This window comes from Dipodomys spectabilis, unplaced genomic scaffold, assembly GCF_019054845.1.
Source record: "Dipodomys spectabilis isolate Male_0828 unplaced genomic scaffold, ASM1905484v1 ptg000009l, whole genome shotgun sequence".
Classification (NCBI taxonomy): Eukaryota; Metazoa; Chordata; class Mammalia; order Rodentia; family Heteromyidae; genus Dipodomys; species Dipodomys spectabilis.
The window spans coordinates 11,814,167-11,836,870 of record NW_024870686.1 but is presented as its reverse complement, the minus strand read 5'-3'; positions in this window follow the sequence as shown (position 1 = coordinate 11,836,870).

The following is a 22,704-nucleotide window of genomic DNA, read 5'->3' as shown; positions in this document are numbered from 1 at the left end:
ATGTAGTTCTCCAGCACTTACGAAAGCAATGCAGGGGTCCTATTATATAGTAACCTTAATAGATATATTATTGTACTCATCACATTTTGTGATAATTTATTTAAATTTGTCTCTCCAAGTGACTATAAACGCTCAAGTTTACTTATAAATAGTTGATACTTAGGAACTATCAACAAATATTTGTGGTTTGAAATAACTTCTTAATAATGATGCTTTGCTTGGTTAGAAATTTTTCATCCCAGGGGAAGAAGGAGTAGCAGTTGGATCACAGGTGGGAAAAGGAGGTTACAATTTTGTAAAGAGATAGAGTCCTGGCTAAGTTAAAACTTGAATAAAAAACCCAGAGTAGACAAAATGTCTATTATCCTAGTCACTAGGAAGACAGAGGTTAGGAGGATTTTAGTTCAAGGCTGGCCTAGGTAAAAAGTTTGTAAGATCTTATCTAAAAAAATAGCTGTGGGAAGTTCAATGTTCTTGACATCCCAAGCTTAGATCTGGAAGACCAAGCATTCCAGGCTAGTCTGAAGAATCATTTAAGAGATTCCATCTTAATGGAGAAAAAGCTGGGTATGGTGGTATGGGCCTGACATCTCAGCTATGGCAAGAAGCATAAGTAGAAGTATCACCTTCCAAGATGGCTGGGGCAAAAAGGAAGATCCTATCTCAAAAATAATAAGAGCACAAAGGGCAAGTAGTATGGCTTAAGAACTCAAGTGCCTGCCTATCAGCTGTGAAGCTTGCTACACTGTGTTCAAACTTTAGTGCCACACACACACTCACACACACACACACACACACACACACACACACACACAAAGTATACCATTTACATACAATTTTAAATTACAATATTTTATATTATACTTTATGTTATAATATTTATATTATAACTTTATAATATGGCACTTTTTAATGCACCTAAAAATATTATTATAAGTTTTAACTATAACATGGATCGAGTGTAGGATGCTGACATTGTTTTGATCTTAAAGGAATCTTATAATTATATTGCCAATTCTTTCATCTATTTGTCTTGAAAGGAAAAGAAGCCCTGTTTTAATTCTCTTTTCTAACCAAAATTATCTGCACAGTTTTTATTATATATGCCAATGTTGATGGAAAAAAGAAAAACTAAGAAGCTCATAACTCTTCAATGTATAAATGATGAGGAGCAGCATGGAAGAGGAAGATAAAGAATTTACCCTGGCATTTTGGAACTTGAGATTTAATGATAGACAGCTATAAATCATGTTAGGAATAAAACAAAATGCTAAAACTATTTAATAGGGTATGCATATATAAAAGAAAGAATTACAAAAATTAAGGACAATTGAGTAATAAAAGAGATGTGTTTATTTAGAAATATGGTAAATAATTTGAAGCTTAAAAATACAAATAGATAATATTTCTACATATCTTCCACAGGAGATATGAGAGATAAAATTGAAAGGAGAAATATTTCATTTTATTTTCTCAGTGTACACTTGTTATTCTCCTTCTTTCTCTATCTTGTCTTCTCTTCTGCTGTTTCTCCTTCTTCCTTCCCTCCTCCTCCCTCCCTCCCTCCCTCCCTCCCTTCCTCCCTTCCTCCCTTCCTCCCTTCCTCCCTTCCTCCCTTCCTCCCTTCCTTCCTTTTCTCTTTCTTTTCCATAGTTTGAAGTCAAACCCTTGTACTTGCTTGATTAGCTTGCTCAGGTAGTATTCTACAACTTGAACCATGTCTCCAACCCTGTTTTCTGCTACTTTTTTTGGGGGGGGAGGGGGGTCCGGTCGTGGGGCCTGAACTCTGGGCCTGAGCGCTGTCCCTCAGCTCTTCAGCTCAAGGCTAGCGCTCTACCACTTGAGCCACAGTGCCACTTCCAGCTTTTTTCTTTTTGCTTACATGGTGCTGAGGAATCGAACCCAGGGCCTCAGGCATGCAAGGCAAGCACTCTACCACTGAGCCACCTTCCCAGCCCTAGACTTCTTTTTTTAAGGTGGATTTTCTCAGGCTTTTGTGCTTTGGCAGGCTTTGAACCATTATGCTCTGGATGTACTCTTATAAGTAGCTAGGGTTACAGATGTTACTTCTGAAACAAAATGAAGGCTATTAACCAGTAAGAATCTGGTTTAATAACTGTATAACAAAGATAATTGTATCTCTAGGAAAGAAGGTAGTTGAGTACTACAAGAAAAAGCAAATTGTGAGTTTGAAAAATATTGTTGCAAAAAGCCATAGAAAATATATTATTATTATTGTGTAATTAATATAATTTATTTTCCATACTTTAAAATCATTCATTGAATTAGAATGCCTGAGAAGTAACCTACATGGGAAATTTTTCTTACTATACCTTCTAGCTACAGTTTCATTACCTTCAAAAAACATTAGCTATGCATTTAATTTGCATTTTATTTTGTTCTTTGAAGAGTTTCCTGAGTTTTAAGTTTTAATTCTAATATGCTTTTCAGGTTTATTGTTTACAAATAATTTATAAAAATTTTTATAATGCATAATTCTCGCATATATATACACATATGCAGTTATAAATTCAGTAGTCATAACTCATATATGAGTTGACTTGTATATGTGTACATATAAAATTAAGAGTGTTACATGTCCTTTATATATACAGAAGCATAATACTGGAATAAGAAATTATTGCTAGAACAGTACAGCAGCAAAGAGTACTATTTATTTGTTTCTACCAACAAGGAAATATTAAATGAGAAAACATAACAAATTACAAAAGCATGTAATAATCCTTATACAATGTAAAAGAAATACTAAACACCTAAAATGAAAGTTTAGCAGGAAGTTACTAAAAGTTTAGTAGAAAATTACTGAAAGTTTCAGTAAAAATCTTCTGGATGATTTACACCACCATTTCCATTGTTCTGTAGTTAGTAACTGTTGTACCTAATATTGATGTTCATTTAATCATCCATTTGTGCTATTAGTTTAGTCTGAAACTACTGCTTCAAATTTATTAATTTTATATTATCCTTAATTGTAAGGCTGTATTAATTATAAAACTTTCTAATTCCACATTTTATGATCCAATACCATAGAATGTACTGTCATTTGCAATTAAAAATATGCAAAAAATCATAAAAGGTGACTCAGCGGTAGAGTGCTTGCCTTGCATGCATAAGGCCCTGGGTTTGATTCCTCAGCACCACATAAACATTAAAAGCCAGGAGTGGTGCTGTGGCTCATGTGGTAGAGCGCTAGCCTTGAGCTAAGCAGCTGAGGGGCAGCACCCAGGCCCAGAGTTCAAGCCCCACAAATGACAAAGAAAATTCATAAATGCTCTTATGTCTACAAAGTTGCAAGTCAGAAATATTTATTATTCAAGGGATCCTTCTAACATTTATTTACATTTGTATTAATTATTGGATATAAGAGTATCCATTTTAAACAGTTTGAGAAAAAGAAATACTTCCACATATATGAATTTTATCAGCTGCAGAAACATCAATATTTGCATAGCCTGGAAATATATAGATAGCTATATATACATATATATATATACATATATATATATATATGTATATATATATATAAAACTATGTAAAATAACTATCTCTGTGGGATATTTCAGTATCCCATACCCGTTCACTGATTTGTTTATTTAACCAAACCAATGAGTGTTTATTCTATGTATAGAAAAGACTAGTGCAGCCATGAGAAGATAAGTGTGAATCAGACCACACTCCAGAGTCTTCAGTCTCTTACTCAAGATTCATAGGAATCACTTAAAAATGTTAGTAAGTTAACACAGTTGTGGGATTAAGATACTAAAGAGACAAAGTCATAGTGTGCACTATTGAAGCAATACTATCAAAAGACTGGTTTGTGTGCTGCAGTACACAGTATCCCTCTGACTTGGAATATCCACCTCAAATGTTGGAGGAAAAAAAATTAAGCTGCTAAAAAGCAATAGATAGGTTGTTTCTTATTGCTGTTTGGCAATTTGCAAAGAGTTTATAACGTGTTACTCTTGAAAACCCACAGGTCAACCCCAACTCAGAGACACTTAAAAAAATGATGTGTTCCAAGATCCCAAAGCCTGCATTTGACTTCTCTGAGTGCCAAAAAATAGCTTTTCACCAGTATATGAGATTTCTCTCACTCCACTCTACCTACCACCTGTGCTCTGGCCAGAACCATTGCTCTAATGTTGTCTGCCCAGAGTGCTGGGATAGGGTGGATGGAGAAGAATGACATGCAGACACACCAGAGACAAATCACAGGGATTCATCAGCCATGTTGCCTTGATGTCAGGTTTGTGAACTGAATACATTTCCTAAAAAAAAATCTCTTTGAAGGACAGGAACTGATGTACATCACTCCTACTTTAGTATCACATATCTATACTCACGTTTATACCTGTATATACGCATAACCTTATACACTTCTTCTCAACTTACTCTAGAGTACAACATGCCTCACTTTACATTGTTTTAAATGATGTTTCCATCAAATGTCAGTGTAGTTCAATATGTTTGTTAACAAACTGATTCTTGGTGCTTCCCTATCCTTCACACACTCTTCTCTATTCTCCATATTTTGTCAACTGCAGGGTTCCCCACCACAAAAAGAACTGATGCAAAATACCAGATCCATGACTTAATTTTTGTAACCTAATTGCTGATTTGGAAGGCACATGCCATTTTTTATGTGCCAGCTTTAATAGTAAATAAGGCATATTTGGGGTCACATCAATTATTCTTAGTGAAAATACATACTTAGGAGTGTTTAATCCCACATTTTTGTAGAATGTAATGGTGTCCTGAAAGACAATCCTAGAAGGGTAGAAGAGGATTCACAATTTCAGAAAGTAAATTTTGGGAAATACAAAGGTTTAGAACCAGATATCACTATCATTAGATAGAAGGAAATGCAGTGTGTGAGTAGAAAGGAGTTATTAAATGGATAAATATAACATTGTTTAGCAGAGCGTGGGGTCAAGGATAACCAAATTGGGCTAAATAATCAGCCAGTTTATGTCAGTGGATAGGAAAAGACATAGAATTTATGTGCTTAATCTATAGACCCAAGTATTTAGATCATTGAATGAACTCACTTGTCACATAATCTGTATATGAAATGGACTCCAATTATAAGCAATGAAAGTACAAGCTGATGCATCTTTATGAATGAAGTCTTGCTGACCAAGTAAGTAATCTTACATAGATGATGCAGTTGTTTATGAGAAAAATCAGTAAAACAAATAGATTTGGTAACTCAAATTTGTATTCTAACTTCTTGAGAGGCAGAGAGTAGGTAGGGAATCATGGAACAAGCCCTGCTCTAGCTAAGAAAGTTCATGAAACCTTATCTTGACCAATGGTTAGGTGTGGTGGCATATTGTTAGAACAGAAATATAGAGATGGAAGAAGATTGCAGGATCACCTGGGAATAAAGCAAGACCCAATCCCAAAATTTTATCAACACAAAAAGGGCTGGAGTTTGCTCAATTGATAATGTTTTTGTCTAGTTAGTATAAGGCCTTATATTCAAACCTAGTACAGGAAAAAAGAAGTATATAGAAACAAGTAAAGAAGAAAGCAAAATATTAGGGAAAAAGGGGGAGAAACATAGTAGCAAAGTGTAGTTTCAGAAACTCTCCTACAACCATCTAAATTTAATGTTATATAGGTATTAAATTGATACAGAAATTGTCCCTGTCCTTCTGGAGTTTATAAATTAGTGTTACACACACACACACACACACACACACACACACACACACACATCTTTTAAATAAGACAACATATAAATTCTACAAAAAAGTTTAAATTCTGCCTTGATTCTTAGAAATGAGCTATGAGGAATTTCCTACCCGGTTGCTCAGAGTGATTGCAGTAAAATGGGGGAATAATTCAATGCAGAGACTGTAAGAAATGAATGGGATTTAAAACAACATACTTTCCTATGTCTGGCGATAGAGCCTCAAGTAGAAATGCTCACTAGTTGTTAGAAAACAGCTACAAGACATAGAAACAATGTGATGGTATGAAATGGGTAGGCCACTGTTGCTTTGGAAATTCCTGAACAACAAATACTTTACAATAGATATATATTACTTGGAGAAGAAAGAGTAACTTTGAAAGGTAACATGCTCTCAGTACATTTGTGCTATTTGAGTAATTCTTTATAAACTAGTATGTCAGATTATCTAATAGTGAATATCTGCTTAGTCTTATCTATTTTCCCTTGACGGTGCATCAGTTTTGATTTAAAAACAACAACTAGAAGATGGGAGTTTTCAAGTTATTTTTCTAGATGTATAATTTTTCTAATTATAAGTAAGCATACTAATCCTTGAATAAAATTAGGCCCTCTTTACATATTTACATTTAATGAACCAATGCATTTTTGGCAGAATACCCAAATAATTAAGATCTTTCTAAGATGCTTGAGATTAGCTAAACTCTCAGAGGAAATGTGTTAAGAATGTAAAAGATGTAATCCACCTTAAATGCTAGTCTCATAAAAATAAACACAAACAGATTATACAAGCTGGGTGCAGTGGCTCACACCTAAATCCTACTTAAATTGGGAGGATCACAGTTTGAGTCCAGTCCAGTTTTTTTTTTAAAGATGTACACAGTGGCACTTGGCTCTCATCTCAACTATATAGAAAGTGTAACCAGAAGGATTACAATCCAAGTTGACCCCTTGCAAAAAATATCAAAATATCAATATTTGAAAATTAATGAAAACAGAAAGAGCTGAAGACATGACTCGGGTGATAAAGAACCTACCTAGCAAGCTTAAGACTATGATTTCAAATTCCATCATTTGAAAAAAATTAGTACATATTATGGTGCTGGTGGCTCATGCCTATAATCCTAGCTACTCAGGACCCTGAGATATGAAGATCATGGTCTGAAACCAGTCCTAGTAGGAAAGCTCGTGAGACTCTTAAACTCCCAAAACTACTCAGAAAAAGCTGGAAGTGACGCTGTGATTCAAGTGGTAGAGCACTAGCCTTGAACACAGAGAAGCTCAGGGACAGAGCCATGCCTTGAGTTCAAGCCACAGGATCAGAAAATAATAATAATAATAATAATAGGTTTAGTTATAATGTAGAAAAGGGTTACATTGATCCAAACACATTGTATTAAAAAGATAGGCTTTGTTGGATGACAACTCCTTTGTACAACTATTTAAAGATAATACAAATTGAATTAATAAATTAATAAAATAATGGGTGTAAATAACTTTTTATACATATATCTAATATACTAGGGCCTTGGCTTGTGTTTTAGTGGTACAGTGTTTACTTAGTTAATAGTAGGCTATAGATTCAGTCCCTGGTCACTTTGAGTGGGGTTTAGGGAGAACACACATTCTCTTTCGTGGATACTAAATGTGAACAAAACTGCTGAAACTGCAGTATCTTCCATACATGAATGGATTTCGGTATTTGGTAGGAGATGCCAGGGGCTTTGCCTCTTGTGTGAGTGGTTGTGTGTGAGAACAAAGGTGCTTTGGTTTCCCATTGCTGTGTAACAAAACCACTAACTTGAAATGATGCACATTTAACAGTTTATAATTTCTGTGGTTCAAGATCTAAATGTGGCATTTAGTTATATGCCTCTGGCGCAGACTTTCTCACCAAGCTGACCTGAGGCTAGTGACTCTGCCTGCTGCCATTTCAAAGCTTAACTGAATATGGATCTGCTCTCAAGATGACCCACTGGGATATTGGCAAGCCCTCATGGTCTCAAAGTTCATTTCTATGCCTACTGGTATACATGAGATCTTTTCTGACTAATATCTGGAATCTTCCCTCAGTTCATTTCTCAACGTGCAGCTTCTTTATAGAACAGCTAAAACAGAAGCATGGTGGCTGGCTTCTGTCTATGCAAACACTTAAAAATATTTCAATCTCCTTAATTCTATGGTGAGAGTTTTAATTGCACTTTCCAATTGTTCAGTATTAGTATATAGAAACAAAATAGATGATTGTATATTACTCTTGTGAACAGTTACTCTGATGAACTAACAAGAAATTTAGGTTGCATGGTTTCCCTCATTTGTAAGAACTAGAGTGTGTCTATGATAGTCTTTTTTTAATTTTTTTATTGTAAAGATACTGCACTAAAGGGTTACAGTTACATGAGTAAGGTAATGAGTACATTTCCTATGGAGCATTGTTATCCCTCCTTTGTTTTTCCCCTATGATCCCTTCCCTCCCCACCTCCCCAATGCCTCCCTAGCACTCCCAAGCTTGTAAAGTTTGTTTCAACACAGTGTCTTGTTACAATGGGTCAACCTGTATCCTTGTTTCAGCATTTTGTTATTCCCTTCCCCCCCATACCAAATTAGAAAAATGTATATACAAGATGCAGGGTATTGGTGAAGTAAACCAGACCCAAAGAAACATAGGTCCCATGGTTTCCTTTATTTGCAATAACTAGTATACATCTAGGATAATCCTACCAGACAAGCAGAAAAGGTCAAAAGCTATGTACATATGACCATAGAAGATGATACCAAGTGAAATGAACCCCAAGATAAGGACACGAGTGGTTTTTCTTTGTTGCTGTTGTCGTTAATGTGCTATTGTGATTTTTTTGTTTCTTTTGTATGTTCTTCCTCCCTGGTATAACCCCCATTGTCACTGTATTTCTGGTGTCTATGATATTCTTAACAGGAAATCTCAGTAGCCCAATTGCTAAGTGCATAGGACCATATATAATAAAGTGTGTCAACATGAACTCCAAGATATGGAAATATGGTGTTCTTATTATGTCCTGTATGTAGTTATTTTTTCTTTTCTCTTAGTTTTCTGTGCCTTATGTCTTGTATATAAGATTTTTCAATCTGTGGAAGGGAAAGGAAATCACAAAAACAACAAGAGAAAGAGTGAACTAATACAACATTGATACTCACTTGACACTGTGTTGGATATGATCCTTACAACTTTCAGGGGAGGAAAGTAGGGAGGAGTAAGGGGGAGAAAATGAGGGATGGAATAATTGTTTAAAAATAAATATACTCATTACCTTAGTTTTGTCTTTTTTTTCCCCCAGGGCTGAGGACCAAACCCAGGGCCTTGCAGGTGCCAGGCGGGCGCCCTTCCGCTGGGCTAAACCCCCAGCCCCTCATTACCTTAGTTATGTAATGTAACTCCCTTGCTCATCACTTTTTCAATAAAGATAAAATAATCAATAAAGATAAAATAATAAAAAAGGATTTTAATAGGCTTTCTGTAAGATAGCTTTATATTTTCTACTATGAAGATATCAGCATCCTACAAAGTTTTGTATATTTCTTATATTTAGGCCTTTCCTTTCCTTCCTTTCCTTCCTTCCTTCCTTCCTTCCTTCCTTCCTTCCTTTCTTCCTTCCTTCCTTCCTTCCTTTCTTCCTTCCTTCCTTCCTTCCTTCTTTCCCTTTCTTCCCTTCCTTCCTTTCTTCCTTCCTTCCTTCCTTCCTTCTTTCCCTTTCTTCCCTTCCTTCCTTTCTTCCGTCTTTTTTTCCTCCCCTCTTTACTGCACTGGCTAGGATCTCTGGTCAGCCTATGATTATGAGGCACAATTGTTCTATGACACACTATACAGTTTTATTCCGCAGTTATCCCTCCCTCTTCCAGGATTTCCCTGTGACATTCCTGAATCAATGTAGTGGGCTGAATGTATCTGCAGAAGGGTGTGAGTGTGTAGCAACCGTGGCAGCTATGAGCTCATACAGGGGGACTCCCAGCTTCCTTCTTTCTGGTAGCCACCACTCAGTTTCATGGAGGCAATGTAACACAACTTCAGTGCTAGTACAAGCCTATTCTCGTGAGACCAGGGATCTCCTAGTGGCTTACTTTCATTTTAAGATTCTCTATTAACCCCTTTAAGTCATTTCACAATGGTGCAGTGGTCGTAAACTTCCTTTCCTTGACAGAAGTCAGGCTAGCAGAGTAGTCTAAAAGAATCTCCCTGGGCTGGGAACGTGGCTCAGTGGTAGAGTGCTTGCCTTGCATGCATAAGGCCCTGGGTTCCATTCCTCAGCACCACATAAGCAAAAAGAAAAAAGCCGGAAGTGGAGCTGTGGCTCAAGTGGTAGAGCACTAGCCTTGAGCTGAAGAGCTGAGGGGCAGTGCCCAGGCCCAGAGTTCAGGCCCCATGACCGGACCTAAAAAACAAAAAAGAATCTCCCTGCCTTTCTGCCTCTCTCTTTTATCTTCCCAAACATTTTCCCTCTTAATTGCAGGCATAATCTAATTCCATATTGATGCTTTTTGAAGGATTCAAGCTAATGCATACTCCAAATAAAATGAATAATTATCCTTTCAAATTAGTCTTCTCACAAAGAAAATATACAGATAGCTAAAGAAGTGAATTAAAATAATTCTACATTATTATCAATCAGAAAGTGCAAACGACAACCACAATTATATGTTACCTAACATCCACTAGGAAGATTAAAAGTAGAAATACCACAACTCTAGATGCTGATTAAATTGTAGAACTTGTATAGATTTCTGTTGACTATATAATGAACAGCCATTATTTGGAAATGAGGTTTGTAATTTTCACATAGCTAACCACACAGCCTTTGAAGCAGGAGTTGCCCTTCTAAGTAGGTATCCCATAAAAGACTTTTACAGGAATATTCATGGCCTGTTTATTCATAATGGCAAATATTTGTTAGAAATTCTTGTGTCCATCAAAAGAAATGAGATAAACATATTTTATATATTCATGCAATTGAATATTACATGTCAATAAAATGAAATGAAGTAAGGAGTTATAAATCAATATGAGCCTATCTCAAAATCAATTAAACCAGATCCCAAAGACTATTTACTATTTACTATCACTATTTACTATTGCACACAATTCTAAGAAGTTAAGTGAATCTACAGGCACAGAGAGTACATCTAGAGTGGTTTGAGAATTGTCTGTGAGAGACATAGAGAAAGCCGTATCTTTGTAGTCATGGTTTCCAAGAGGAGCAGTTATTAAACCTGATTAAACTTTTAATTAAAAAAATTTAATTTACTGTCCTGAAGTTATTAGTCTAATAAAATATGCCAGCCCAAATAGATTCACAAAATACACTGAAAACAAAGTAAATATTCCAATTTGATAACAAGATACTCCCATTATCTGAGTTTATAAACAATTTTGATTATAAAAATAAATTTAATCTGGGTGACTGTGGCTCACATCTATAATCGTAGCTACACAGGAGACAGATCTGAGGGTTGCGGTTTGAAGCCAGCCCGGAAGAAGAAGAGTCCCAAAGATACTCTTATCTCCAATTAACCACTCAAAAACTGGAAGTGGTACTGTGGTAGAGTACTAGCCTGGTGCACAAAGAGGCTCAGGGACAGTACCCACCCAGGTCCTGAGTTCAAGCCCCACAACCAAAAAAACAAACCAAACCAAAGCAAAACAAAAAGCTAACTATGAATTACAAAAAAAGAAGCTTCCCTTTCAATGTCCTCAATATCCCCAGTAGCAGAAAACTGTGATCTGTTTTTTTTTAATCACAGAGGTTGATATTTTAAATCATGATGTGTTGTACTAGATTAGAATTGCAATTTCAAACATCTGTCATGCTCCTATTTTCTTCTATCATGTGATTTTATATAAATTCATTTTCTTTCTATGTACTTGAATTCATTATGAGTAAACAAACTTGAAAAATTACATCACAGATAAATTATTGAAAATGCTAGGAATAAAGTTATTCTATATTCAGTACATTTTTTAAAAAACAACATTATAAATTGGCTCAAAGACATTCCTGGAGGAATTCTGATTGTTATGCTCATAAGTAATGATTCCATCATTTAAAATGAAATACTATTAAAATTTAGAATGGTATATTAAAACAGTATGAAATTGACTAGGTTTCTATAATTCTTAATAAATACTATTGTATTAAAATGGAGTTATATTCTGGTTTGTATCTAGAACAGCATTATATCTAACACAGAATTTGCTTGATAATATAAAGGCTATATGGACAGTTTATCTACAATGCTTTCTGTAATAATAAAAATATAGTTACTGAATATCATTTCATAGCTTTTTTGCCTTTTTTTAACAGTAAGATATTACAATACTTATCCTCAGTTTTTCTTCAATGATGTTGAAGAATTACCTTTGTTAAAACACGGGTCATCTCCTCCCTCACAAATTACTGTCCTCACTCCATCATTCCTGAATTATGGACACTTAAATATGTTTGTATATGAGGGCAATTTGTGATAGGGGATATTGTCCTTTAAGATGAAGGGAAGAAAAATAGGTGATATTCTTTATAGCTGATCTGATAGATTTATCTGTCTTGCATTCCTATATTGAAGATGTTGAAGTAAATATGGCAAAAGTATTCCACTATCTGATCTGTGGACTCATGTCCAAACCTTAATGCCTGTGTTCTCATGACCATTTTGTGAGGAATTTTCATTCTATGGTAGTTGGTCTCTCAGAAATAGGTGGGCTGAGAGAGGAGAGAGGTGAATAAAGACAAGATTTAGATTTATTAGAGTTTGACAGTGTTGTATGGTGGAGAAAGTTACTTATTTAAATTATATTAATTACTATTTACTAATTATTAATTATACTAATTACTATTCTAATTATTATTTTTATAATATGGTATATTAAATTTTTATTTAGAAATTACTTATTTATCATGAAGACAAAAATCTTTAAGGTTGGAAGATGATGTATGAAAAACAGTCAAAAGATGTCACTTAAGACAGATTGACAATGGGATTCAAGTAGTCATTCCATCCCTAATCTGTGGTTCCTTTGAGAAGCTAGGGACCATCAGATGCAGGGAAAAATGTGACAAGATGTGCATGGTGGAAGCAGTTTCATGGGAAGTTAAAGGAGTTATCTTCCAGTGAAACTGCTTAGGTTCCTATCTTTTTAAATAAAGTGACTTAGGTGACTTTGGTGTATAGAATGATCAGAAATTGGAGTTTGACAAAGGCAAATTTCATCTTTCAGTCAGCAGAGAAGTGAGTTTATTATTCTCTTCTTTTGGCCTGTTTTCAGCAAAAAAAGGAGGGCTGATGAGCTCAAAAGAGTTCTGTAAGACTTCAGTGACAAAAATGGATGATGTATAGTTGGTAAACTAAGACCACTGAAAAGGTACTCATCTGTTATATTCCTATAATTCTTGAAATAAAAGAAAATGAATGATATAGTGTTAAAATGTAGTTACAAACTGACATGCAATCTTTTATAAGGTTTTCAAAGCATTACAGCTGTATGCTTTAACTAGAAGTAGATTTGGTCAGTTAATGAAACATTAATCACTATGGAAGCTAGACATTTTTTAAATTTAATTTTTGTCTGAACAAAAGGAGTAAGAAAAGTTTCTTGCTCAAGTTCTTAGCTGCCACACAGTAAAAATGGAACTCAGAAATTTTTATTTTCCAGCCCACTGATTCAGTCACACTGATGAGGCAAAAACAATTCTAGGTGGTAAAACTACTTTAAACGTGGCAATAAATCAATCTAAAAGCAACTTATAGATTCCTTTATTTCTTTTTCTGACAGATTCAGCTATTGACATTATAACATTTCTGAGTAACAAGAAACAACTTTTTATGTTCTATCATGTCTTACTGTCAAATACCAAATCGTTCTGCAGTCTGAATTTTTAGGCAAGGCTCTAAATGACTGGAGAAAATGTTGATATTTTCTAGATCTTTCAAAATGATCTTGTTTTAATTCACTATTCCAATCTTATTTCCTCCTATTCAGTATTATAATACAATTCTCTTCTCTACAAATTATACTGCTGGCCATTTAATAATCTATGACAGTAAAAATGAATCTTCTATGCAGTATGGGAAGGCTTATCCCTATTAGATGGTGAAGCTTGATTTGTAAACCACAGAAGTGGACGTCACAGATTATAGGACAACAGGTAATAATAATTACCTTCTTCAATTTTGACTCCATTATCTGATTTTTGTAATAAGAATTCTTAGTTGGAAAGTTATCTAGATTTTTTTTCAGGAAACTGGGGTTTGAATTCAGGACCTCGCACTTGCTAGCAGCTGTTCTACCACTAGAACCATACCCATCCTTTTTCATTTTCATTATTTTTCAGATAGGATCTTGAGCTTTTTTGCCTGGGTCTATCCTCAGTCCGAGATCATCCTAAGCAGGCTTCCTGATTAGTTATGATGGCAGGTGTGATCCACATACACATCTCTAAAAGATATCCAGAAAACAAACAAAACTTGAATTAGGATTAGTATTACTATTCACAGACTTATAAAACTTCATAGATTAATGTCTTATAAAGTTTTCCTCTTATTAACCTTGCAGACTCTAAATGAGTAAATTCTAATTTTACATTCCTTGCTCTAAATCTTGGATAAAACTGTTATGTTTTGATAACCCTAGTTTTTCATCTGTATAATCTAGATTATAGTAATATCTCTAACTTTCTTGAATGATCAAGAGAATATAAAGAACACAGTACAAGGGCTATTAAGCACTTAGCAGATGCTAGTTAATATTTTTGCTATAGTAGAAGCTTTCAGATGAACATGTGTACAATCAATGTACTCTACTTTCTCCATAAGGTATCCTAGGTGATGCCCAATTCTCCCCTAAGTCTTAAGGTCAGTAGATTACTCTAAGTATACTTACATGTCTGCTTTCACAAAGTACGTCTTTTCTTCCTAAGAGCCAGGTTTGTTTGTGTTCCTACATGTTCCTTCCACATAAGCAGTTTGGTATAGCTTTTCAACTTAATAAAATATGATAACCATCGCAATGTAGCTGAAACATACAAACCACTGAAAAAAATAATTGGTATGCTGGAGATTACAGATTGTGATTTCTTTGGTGTAAGTAACAAAAGCATCATACAATACAAAAGAAGGAGTTTAGTTATTTATGGTCAAAATGAAATATTTGTGTATGTATGTAAGCACATAATTTGCTAACTTTCATGACTTCACATTTCAAACCTTCCCAATTAACCTATTAGTCACGGATCTTGGTGTTAGATGAAAAGATTTTACGAGATTTGCTTAAATTTGTAATTTTATTGTTTTTAGGGATGTCACACTTTTGATCTGCTCATGTTTGCTTCACATTGACTAATATGTTATAAAAGCCAATGTGTTTTCAAAGCATCAAAATAAGATGATTACTTAATGACTTCATTTGTTTACTAGATCATGATCTAGTGCTAAAATTAGTTTTGATGAACTGAATACTAACCCTTCTTCTTTGTAGCACTCAGGTCATATACTTGCTAGGATGGGTGCTTTACCATTTGAAGCATGCCTCTAGTCCCACTTTTGCTGATTATTTTGAGCATAGAGTCTAGTGAACTTTTCTGCCCAAGCTAGTCTCCAACTAGCTGTGATCTCCAAGATAAGAGCTTCTTGAGTAGTTAGGATTGCAAGTGTGGGGCACCAACATTCTACTAATGATTCTTAATGATGAAAATTTTGGAACCTTTACTTATCTTTTTGTTTAAATATTATTTATTTGTCATTGTAAAGGTGATGTAAACAGAGGGGTTACAGTTACATAAGTCAGGTAATAAGTATATTTCTTTTTGAACAGTGTCACCCCTTCCCTTACTTTCTCCCAGTTTTCACTTCTCATGTATTCCTAAGTTGTATGGTTCATTTTCAACATAGTGTCTAGTATCACTGCTGCCATTTGTTCACCTTTGTCTTACCATTTCTGTGGTCCCTTTTACCCTTCCCCAAACAGTTAACCTTACATACAAGACAAAAAGTACAGAAATAATAAACAGCCACAAAGGAGAAAAAGAAAACAAAATAACAAAAACTCTTTTACTACTTCCCTTTCTTGGAGTTGATTTTGATAAACATCATTTTATATGGTCATATGGAACCTTTATTTATCTTCAGATTCTGGCTGGGATATTTTACATGTTCTGAGGTCAGTAATTTTATTGACAAAGATTCTTTTTTGTGAAATTTCTACTCAGGCTCCACTGTTCTCTGTTTTTCTTCAAGGAGACCCTGACATTTGGCTTTTGTGTTCTTCCTTGTAAATTACAGCTTTAGCAGGATTCTTGCTAAATTTGTTTCGGGAGAATACTCCACCCTCCATATGTGGTAACCTACTACTGTTGTAAGGTGAGAATTCAGAGAAGCTACATTTTGAGAGGCCAAATCTTGGGTTCTCTATTTCAGTGCTAACAGTCTGCAGGCAACCCATTGTAACAAAGGCCTGCAGCCCCCAAATACACTTAACATAGTTAGGAAACAGGCTAGAGAGGAAAGAAAGAACAAAACAATACCAACAAACCAATTCGGCTCTGATGGAGAGCTGAATCGGGATGCCCTGGTGACCGGAAACGAGCCATGAGACAGGACACAGCACAGGAACCCGGAGGCATGTGGCATGGCATCGTGGCCGCCTGTGTTCCTCCAGGTCTAAATAGGGTCAGGATCAAACTCTCCTCAGTCATTCCCCAGTGGTATCTTCTTTTGGCCTGTTTTCAACATGAGTACCATTGAATCACTTAAAAAAAATTCCTGCTCTCTATGTCTCCTCTCAGGAATTTTTTCATCCATTTTCTCCCAAATGGGATAAATTTCCATTGTCCCTGTGGTATTCAACATTAAGCTCACTTTCTCTCTTTTACTGTAAATTTCTCATTCAACAGTTTCTCACCCTCCAAAATCGTCATACTTCAAAAATTTGCTCTATTCCAAAAAATATCTGCTTCCAATAATATTACTTAGATTTTATACAGTGTGCAAAATATCTTATGTAAACCCATAAAAGGATTAGAAGCAGTAGGAATCTTAATTGGGGGAATATCTGTGTGTATCTGTGTGTGTGTGTGTGTGTGTGTGTGTGTGTATAAATTTGCGTGACCATGGCTGTTATATTTTTTGTAAGAAGTTAGAACATGCTAAATTAATTCCATTTGCAATTTGCAATACAAGAGATGCTCAACATTTGGATTAAAAACTCTCTGAGTTTGTAGGGTTTGAGAACATTTGGATTAAAAACTTTGAATAATTAGTCAGTTAGATCTATGTAAAATAGATTACTAAGGCCTTAATGATAAATCTATAAGTGATCTCAGTGGTTTAGTGGAATGCAAATATAATCAATATTGTTATTGGTAAATAGTCTTCTAGTTCACAATTTAGTTTAATTGTATAGGAAGAAAATTTTCTTCCAAAAATAAACAATACCATATGTTAATTAAGGTGGTAGTAACACCATGGGCTAATAAGTGTCATTTACTGAAATAGGAAAGAGAGTCTATCATGAACTGGACTCAACTTTGACTTTTTTGTAATGTCAAAGATACAACAAGGGATTAGGAAGGGAAAAAGCATAATCTCAGTAGAATCAAGAATAGAAAAAATGCAAAGTATTAATCAGTTAAATGTGATTTAGATAGCCGTGGCAGCTAGTGGAATTTAAGTTTTTATCATACTACAGAGACAGAGGGACAGACACCCTACCTTCAGATGTTGGCTGGAGCAAATAGTACCTTCTTTTCTTTCAGTTTTCTGCAGCAGGCACTTTCAGAGGGAATGGAGTCATCTTAGGGATGAAGCTTTAAGGTATTAGGAATTACATTACAGATAGTCTTAGTCAATTTGAACTGTAATGATCACTTTACTCAATTTGAACTGTCCTTGTCTAAGATCAAGTCCTGGTCAAGAAGGAGGCTCAGAAGAGCTTTTGTAGGGTTTGAGAACATTTTTGACAGCTCTAAGGAAACTAATGTAGTCACTTTCCCCAGTTCTTTTCTTTTCTTTCTTCTTTTTTTTTTTTTTTTAAATCAATCTTTAGTTGCTGGAAAGTAAAATTACCAGAGAAAGCAAATTTTGAAAAGAGTTGAGATAAAATGAATGAAGTTGTTATGGGCCCTACTTCTCTATTTCTACTCTAAAACATACATTCTAGTGTGTGTTGCACATCAGAGCCCTAGAGTCAATCCATATTGCATATATTTCACTGTAATATTGTTGAGAATCTACTCAACCACTGCATGTCTCAGTTCTGTATGAATTTGAATGCCATTCATATTCAAAATATAGAGGAACATGTCCAAAATCAAACAGAATACATATAGAAATAAGGATGAATAGTTCAAATATATATTCCTTTTAAGAATGTTAAGAACTTATCATGATGTATTACCTAATATAATTTTTCATGAGGTTGTTTTAAAGTTCTGACTTGGTTAAAATAATTTATAGAGACAATGAAATTTAGAAATTAAACACAATGGATAAATCATCCAAATTCATAAATCTTACAAATCTATCTCTGCAAGTCCCTTTAATTATAAGTGGTTTCAGAGAGATTTGGATGAATTTCAACTAACAAAATTTTAAACATGTCTTTTAAGAGAAAATGCAGAATATTAGTTTAGGAGCAACATCAGACTTGGGAGAAAATATATTTTAGTAAGAAATTTTTATTGATGTAAAAGTGTACTTTCTGAAACAGGACCCATTACTGGAGTATGGAAAATTGGTTCTGATGTTATAAATTTCTATAGCCAAGAGTTGTAAGAATTATGGATGGAATCCTGTAAAGTAAAAGTCATCTTCCAAGGTGTGGCCTTTTTAGTCATATTTTTAACTGTATTTACTCCATTGCCACCATATATGAGAGAGCACATGAGTCCATTAAGATTATTTCCTCAGCTCCAAAGGTAAACAAAACACTTTGACAGCACGAATTGATGCTGAAAATAAAAACAAAATTTTTTTTAAATACTTCAGTTCTGACGTAGAAGAAAGAAATCTCAAAGACGTGTGTCTTAGTTTGAAATATCATCCCATTAAAAATAGCATATTTAATTTATCTGATATTTTTAAGGTAAAATTATAATTCTGTAACTATTTATATGGGAATAGAAATGTGAATTAAGAGTTTCTTAAGTAATCTAATAGTAAATAAGAATGACTAGCTTATAACAGGTCAGCTGGGCTGATATACATGAAATCACATATAGGCAGGAGATGCTTTCCAGAGTGGTTGTACTAGTTTACATTCCCACCAACAGTGAAGAAACACCCTTTTTTATCATAGGCTGTGAAGTCTAGAATCAAGGCTGTCAGACTCATTGTTTGCTCCTTTGTCATTCTCTTCCTGTGTCCACACACTGCAAAAAAAACAAGTGTGTTCCCCAGGATTTCTTTTATAAGAACAGTAATCCCACTTGTGAGGTTCTCTGGATTCCTACCTTCTGATACTACTACGACATATAAATGTTGAAGGATACAAACATTCAATTCATGGTGGCATCAACAGTTCCATATCAGAACACATTTACCAGCTCTTTTCTCTCTAAAAATATTTGCAAAATAAATCATCTTCACCCCATTGCTTTTCTCTGTAAAGCTCTGTGAGCCAAAGGGATACAACACCTGGAAGGGCTTATTTATATATTAAATAATATGCACAATAATTGAAATGATTAAGCTATGAATGAATTAGGTAAAATTAATTGATTAATAAATAGAATTAACTTTTCCCAGATGTGTCTTAATCATTTTTAAGAAGAGACAGGCTTTCAGAATGACCAGAGAGGGAACACAGGTAGGCTCTTCCTAAAATCCTATATCACCCCCTCTGTTTTTATATAGAGAGGAATTGTACTTATGAGAGACATAGGACTTTATAACCATAAAAGTTAGATTAGGGACAGATTATTGCTTTTAATAGATATATACTTCTGATTTTCCTTATGCTTGTTTTAGTTTAGGTTTGCTAATATTTGATAATATTACACAGTCGCCAGCTGTCAGTCAGAGAAGCACAGTATAGCAGTGCTGACAACACCAACAAGCTGAGCATTAATGGAACAAGATTACATCTCCTATGTGATCAAAAACTATAGATAGAAATGTAAAAGTGGAAGAGATAATCACATATTGCATAATATATTAAGATAATATACAAAAGCAGAATATCTCTGAAAATTATTTTTGTCCTCCAAACAAAGAGCACTTTAAATCACATGAAATATATTATTGTTGTTTTGTATGATGACTCTTCTATAATTTTCACTAATTGATCTCTATCCTTGAGTCTGTGTTTTATACCATAATCACAGATTAGACATAAAAGTAGGAAGCAATCGGAGTTTATTTGAATTCATTGTTTTAATCAGCAGGTATATGTAAGTACCTGGAAAGTCTTAGTCATTATCATAGACATGAAATTTGATAAGCTAAAAAGTGCTTATCTGGCCAGATGCTCGTGGCTCAAGCCTGTAATCCTAGCTACTGAGGAGGTTGAGAACTGAGGATCATGATTTGAAGCCAGCCTAGAACAAGAAAGTCTGTGATACTCTTAAGTCTAGTTAACTAACAAAAATTGAGACTGGAACTGGAGTTGTGGCTCAAGTGGTAGAGTACTAATCTTGAATGAAAAAGGCTCAGGTACAGTGCAAAGACCTTGAGTTCAAACCCCACAATGAGCACCAAAAAATAAAATAAAAATAAAAAAATAAAATGTGATCTGCTCCCTGAATACCCAGAGTTTGCTATTAAACAGAGCTTGCCTCAAAGATTATATATCTTGTCTTGTTTTAGTTTCACAAACATCATTGAAAGACATGGTATTCTAATCTAGTTTTATAGACAAGAAAACCTAAAACAGTTTACAAGACTTGCCTAGGTCATGTGAATAGAAAGCTCCAGTGTTCACCAGCTTATACAGTAGATATTCTCAGGACAACTTCTTTCTTCCTAGTTCTGTCAAATTAAACCAGCCAATCAACCAAAGATATGAACCAAGTCAAACCTCTAAAGACAGATTACAATCATAATGAAAAGATTCTATTTTTTTCAGAAGTATCTATATTTCCTTTGTTAATATTTTGAAGTAGTTATACAAAGGAGTTACTAATCAAGCTATTAGTTTATGAATACAGCATTTGTTTTACCTACGCTACCCCTTCATTATTCTTCCCCATCCCTCCAAACCCTACCCTTCATCTCAGTTTTCTTAATTTTATAGGACATGCTTTAAATTTTATGACTGTATTATCCTCCCTCTTTCTCTCTTTAGTTGTTTACCCTTCTCCCTTTTACCTTTCCCTTTACATTTCTAATTCCTGTCTCATGTTGTCGGACTACGAGTTAGCCTTTCTGAAGAATTATACTTTCTGAATTCTTGATTGAAAATTACATATTTTGGTTAATACAAAAGTCCTAATTGTTAATATATTTCTAATAAATTATTGACTCTGGATCAACAGTGATTCTCATGGATTTTCTGCCTTTTAACTATAACATACTAATCTAAGGAAGAGTTCTGGATTAAAATGGTGAAGCTAAGTAAACGTTGACAGGTGATATGGAGTAGCAAATTGGAAAGGACAGCAGAAAGTCAACAAGAAGTTAATAGAATGACTTACTCTGCAAAATGAGATTAAGCGTCTAACCAGAAGTGTTTTCAAACTCCATTTATTTCACCTCACATCATAAACTCATAAAACCATATACCAACTATACCAAAATACATATACCACATAGACTAAAGTATAGTGTTCACTGATGAAAATATTTTGAGCTTTTTTCATCTACCTGGAAGGTTCATGTACCCTTCTACCTTAGATTTTTCTCACCTGTAATTTTAAATACAAACTTTAATCCTAGAGGCCAATGATGTCTAAAGATGACTATTGACATTCTTACCAGGGCTTTACTATTATTCAGATTAGAAAAGGAAAACAATGCATTTAATCAATCTTACATGTTAAGTTTTAAAAGCAAAAATTGAGTGTCTCAGCACTATCAAAAATCAAATATATAAACCATAAAATGTAGGTAGCTTCTACCAAACAGTATAAACAAGTTATCACCACAGGTGATTTTAGAAGAACAAAGCAGAATATTTAGTTGTATTATCTAGTTAGGATTCTAGTTGACCACTAACTTAAATGATCTGTAAAAATCAGAGAAAATCCGACTTTACGACCTTAAATATTTTTTATATTTTTGATAATTTACAACTCTTTGGGTAGTCATATGAATTAGTTTTGGCTCATTCATTTTTTTTTTACATGAGACATTACTATTATTGGGTAAGGTAGAAATAGGGAGGGAATTTACAGATATAAATGCACATTTGCATTTATAATCAATAATCATTAAATGTTTTGAATATTATACTATTTGAAAGACTAATATTGAGTTTAGATAAATAAAGGTTCTTTTTATCTCCGGATGGACAATCACATATGTACTGTCAAATAACTGAGTTTTACAATTTATGAGGGGATTATTGGTGTGTGTTGGGTGTGTACTCTTTGTAGTGTTTGTTAAGTGTATCATGAGGGTTTACATAGCCTGGCAGAGCATGTAACCTGCTCTCCATTTTTAATTTAATTAAATGACTTATTTTGTGATTAAGTGTCACTTAAACTAGAGAGCAACTTGTGCCATTTGCATTCTGATAAGGAATCATTGCATATTTTGAAAAATGACCTGCATATAATCCTAATTATGATACAGAAGGACAAACTAATGGGAAAAATGATTTTCTGTTTAGTCTCTTTTTTGTATATAGAATTTTCTTCTTATAAACCATTAAATAAGCTGCAAATTTCAGCACACACAATTTAGCTCACTTTGTTCAGTGCACTTGTCTCTATATATTATTTAAATAGTATGGACAGAGCAATTAACTACTTAAAACAATTGCCTACTACTCAACATATTAGGAATAAAATAGTTATCACATTATATGTATG